This window comes from Colobus angolensis, unplaced genomic scaffold, assembly GCF_000951035.1.
Source record: "Colobus angolensis palliatus isolate OR3802 unplaced genomic scaffold, Cang.pa_1.0 Scaffold201, whole genome shotgun sequence".
Lineage (NCBI taxonomy): Eukaryota > Metazoa > Chordata > Mammalia > Primates > Cercopithecidae > Colobus > Colobus angolensis.
In genome coordinates, this window is record NW_012115167.1 from 562,708 (window position 1) to 567,810 (window position 5,103).

Here is a 5,103-nt window from a genome sequence, read left to right on the forward strand (position 1 = left end):
TAGAGAAAAAGAAAATGAGATTTAGCAACACGCAGCTTTGGTTTGAGTCTGATTCTGATACTATGATACTGGGCAAGTAATTTGAAATCTCAAAATTTGCTCTTTAATTTATACATTTGGAGCTTATATATTTTTAAATACCATCCCCTACTGCTATAGAAGAGCATGCATTGCTCCATGCTCTGAAAGAAGTGTGCAGACAGATGATTGTACTTGGTGAGAAGGTAGGCCTGTTCGCTGCTTGGCCGTCTTTCCTAGTATAACATTATGGGGTTATCAGAAGTCAAAATGGCTACTTTCCTAGACCAGGTACAAACTTTCTGATAAAATTTGCTAGGAGAAAACTGAAAAAGGCAATTTTCTTTCCACATTGATATTCAGATGAATGATATGCAGACTTCAACTTTTTCTCTCTTGCTCTAATAAGACAGTAGGAAATGAGTGTGGTGATTTTTGTTTTCCACTACTGGTTGTCTAAAACACCGGACTTTGCAGGTTTTTAAGTCTCCCTTTTGGCAGCCATGAAATTAGCAACGATTGTCCATGTATAAAGAAGTCTCTTTATTGTCCATTAACTTTGGTTTTTATCAGCATCTATTGTTATTTTGGGGATACAGATTCCCTAGCCCCTGGTGGGGGCACAGGCCTTTGAGTTCTGAATCTGAAATGTTGGGTGTCTTGTGGGAAGCTGAGGAGCCTCTAGGGCCTCCACAGTTCACTCCTGTCCCTGTGAGACAGCCTGTTACACGCTGGCATAGGCCAGGCAGCTCACAGCTGTGACTCATCTGCCGATGCGTTCCCTTAGGCTCTCCCAGAGTAGTTGCGGTGGGTGGAACAGTGAGTATTGAAAGTCTGGGCACATGTTACATATTTCTCAATACCACCTGACTGAGGGAACAAGGGCAAGTGTGGCAGAATATGCCACCCCAAAATATGCCACTTTGGCATAAGGGTAACTTTCATCTAAATGCGCTTGAAAAACAGCAAATGCATGAGAGGCGTCCTAATCTCCCCTTTTCTGAAAACAGGAGATTAAAAACTCCCTTGTGAAAGTTCCCTTCTTATACTATGAGGAGGTAAACACTCTTCAGTGGGGAGTCATAGCCCAGAGAATTTTGTACAAACAGACCTTGTCAAAATAATAACAATTATATATATATATATATATATTTTTTTTTTTTTTTTTTTTTGAGACAGAGTCTCGCTCTGTCACCCAGGTTGGAGTGCAGTGAGTGGCGGGGTCTTGGCTCACTGCAACCTTCGCCTCCCGGGTTCATGCCATTCTCCTGCCTCAGACTCCCGAGTAGCTGGGACTACAGGCGCCCCCCACTACGCCTGGCTAATTTTTTTTATTTTTAATAGAGACGGTGTTTCACCGAAAATAATTCTTATCATCTTTTAGCTTCCTCACACAATTTGGTTACTTTTCCATAATTGCCTGTTTTCAAACTAACATATTAGCATTTAGGTTTTGTCACTTTTTTGGGTCTTCATTTCCTTATTAGGGCTCCTGTGTCACATAAAATTTATATTAAATTTCTATACTTTTCTCTGGTTAATCTGACTTATGTCAATTTAATTATTAGGTTCTGTCTAAAACCCTAGGAGGGTAGAGGTAAAATTTTGTCTCCCTGACAAGGGAGACAAGTATTTTCTTTCCTTTTCCATGAATAGTCTTTTCCTGGGTTCTGGGCTGAGGGAGCAGATTTTTGTTGTTGTTGTTGTTGTTGTTTTTTTTTGATCTCACAAAAGTTTTATTTACGAAGTTTCCATATTTTTGTGGTTGTTTCCCATGGTTGTTTCCAGCTTTTGTAGAGGTTTTGCTTATCTCTGCAGATTTAGCATCAGTAGACATATATTAAGCTTGATAGCAACTTAAAAACAAAGAGACCACAAATGTTTGAACTATTTTCCAGGTAACATCCCTTAATAATGCAATATATTTAGAAATATGGTAACTGGAGGTTTTTATAATCGCTTTAGGTCTTCAAAATTTCTGTGGAATATAGAGAACAGAAATCAAGCAGTGTTCTTAAGATGAGGATTTGTCTATAGGTTTTAAAATAACTTTTAATTCTCAAGGACATGTAATGGGAACAGCAGAATTGTGAGACCCGTGTAGAGGTCATGTTTGGACAAATATATCTTCATTTGTTAAATTGTATACATGTTTACAGCAAACCTGGCTTTCAGCAGCAGGCAGCGAATTCCTACTCAAATGTTTCCTTTGCACAATCATTCTTAACTTCCAAGTGAGCAAAAGGAAACTGCATATTCATTTAAAATTTGTTGTTTAGCTTATTGTGACTAGATACATACCCAACTATAATTTTTTAAGTCTGTGGATCATTAAAAACAAAGTTTTGCCAATTTTCTTAGAAATGTGAAAAAAAGGGAAATAGAGAAAGTAGTGAGCTATGAGAGATAGGATGGGGAGGCAGAAGGGAAAAAGAAATGAGAGGTTGTTCTCTGTAGCTAATGCATTTGTCTTAGAAGAAATTTTTGAAGAAGGAAAAAACAGTGGCTTGCCTTAAGAACATGACAGGTGGCCAGATTTTATCTAATATTAAAAATCATGATGTGTGTCATATGGTTGTCAGGAATCTGAGACAATATTAACTTATTTCATGACAGTGCTCTGCCACTGCTGATTTTACATTTAACACAGAGTCCATTTTTTCATCTCGCCTTAAGAGCCAGCCAATTCAAAATTTATTGATTTGGTGTCTATCAAATATGGTTTATCTTCTGAGTCTTTGCCTTACCTAATTGTTGACAGCCCTTGGAAGAGAGGATACTGTTAACCTTTGGAATGTGCATGAATGCATGGCGAGTGAGGGAGGAAAGGTTTAGCTTAGCCAGTTTGGTTGGATAACTAGTGCCCATTGAGAGTTCTAGGTCATGGTGCTTCATCTGTAGCAAGGGTGGCCAGAAAGAGATCCTCTAAAACATCATATGCATCAGGAGATGAGAGAAGCAGTGATTACAATGTTGGAAAAAATGCCAAAACTGTTCTTTTTTATTTTGAGTGTGTGTGTGTGTGTGTGTGTGTGTGTGTGTGTGTGTGTTTTGGGGGGTGTGATGTTGCAACCCTCGCATTTTGTAAAGAAAAAAAAGTGAAATTAATATGTTTAACAGAATTAACAGTCTCCTTGCTTCATGCTTTTCGAATGCTAATATTTGAAAAATGTATCAAATGTGAAGTTATGAAAAATATAAAAGTTAAAATACCATTCAAATATACATTACTGGCCACTAGGTGACATCTCTGCACTCTGCTGTTTGCTGTAACTCCAATCCTCTACTCTCTGAGACCACTACAGTTACCCAGAGTGGAAGCCTCTTATGTGGCCACTCCAGTTGACCTTTGGTGTCTTCCTGTCATTTAGCAGTCCTGTATAGAGTTGGCATTACTATTGCCTCTGGCTGCTCATGTTGGAGGGGCCAATTTCAGCAATTTTGATTTCTTTCCTAGGTATCCACAGAGATATGGTCATGTCCCCACTCTCTCCTTTCCTTTTCCAGTTGAGACATGTGCTCGTGCTACAGGCTTTTCCAGCCAGGTCCTCCTTGACTGTCTGTGTGATGACGAAGTGGGGTTGGAGGGAAGGATAACAAAAATTTGGAGGAGACAGGGAACTGTAGGAGTTCAGTGACAAAGAATAACACAAACAACTTGCAGTGGGATGTCAGGAGTGGTGGTGGGGGAGGTAGTGGAACAGAAGAGAAGTCTATTTGAGACAGGGGGATAAATGACCAACTAAACTGCTTACCAATGTCTCCAACATGTACATGATGACAACAGAAGCACTGGTGTTTCATTTTTTTTTTTTTAAGAAATAGCAAGGTGAAAGGTGAAGGCCTTCAACCTTGGCTGCACATTGGGAAGCTTTAAAAATACTGAGTCTTGGGTCCCATCCGCCAAGAGATACTGATTTACTTGGTTAGGATTGTTGCTGTATCATCAAAAGTTTAAAACTCTTTCCGAGAAGCTCTCATATTCTGCCAAGGTTGAGAACTACAGTTAAGTGAATACCAGGATTTGATTATAATCAGTAAATTATCTTTATTTCAATCAAAGAGAAAGAGGTTCATCTTTAAGAGGCATTTTTAAGGTACCAGACACAGTGGTGAATACTTATATTATTAACTTTTATTTTTAAAGTTATCATAGTAGCACTGTGAAGTAGGGATAATCAACCCCTTCAACAGGTGAAGGAAGTGAGGCTTACAGAGAAGTAATTTGCCCAAGGTGACACAGTTTGTGGAGGTGAAACAACCAGCTGGGACTCAATCACAGGTCTATGTGATTTGTCTTTTTCCTTATCTTTCCTTTAAGACCCATTTGGGAATTATAGATAGGTATCATGGATTGCTTGAGGACCTAATGTTTTTCAGGCCTTATGTCTAGGAATAAGAAAAATAAATTCTATATTTTCTAATTACCATAACTCCCAAGATTGCCTAAAATTAGGAGCCAACAAATTATAACACAGCATCTATTTTTTACATGACCTATGAAGAAAGAATGCTTTTCATGTTTTTAAATGGTTGAAAAAATTAAGGAAGAATCTTTCATATCCTGTGAAAATGATATAAAATTATAAATTTGGTGACCACAAAGAAAGTCTTATTGAAACAAATTAATTTGTTTTTGTGTTGTCTATAGCTTCTTTCACATTATAATAGCAGGATTAATTTCGGCAGAGACCATTTTATGTCCAGCAAAACCTAAAATATTTACTATTTTTCCATTTACAGAAAAAGTGTATTGACTTTTTCTCTATATGAAAACCTGATAGAGAAATAGAAATAAATAAAAAAATGATATATCCTGCAGAGAATTCCCTTTCACATTAAAAAATATTTAACAATACAAAACAATTTACAAGTTTCTTTTAAGGTATAAGCTCCCTCAGTGACTTGAAATGTTGGTATGAAAATCATTAGATGATCACGGTTCCAGTCACTCCTTCTAAGAGATCAACTTTTTAAGATTCACATATGATCTCTTGTAAGGCAGGCCTGGTGGTGACAAAATCTCTAAGCATTTGCTTATCTGTAAAGGATTTTATTTCTCCTTCACTGATGAAACTTAGTTTG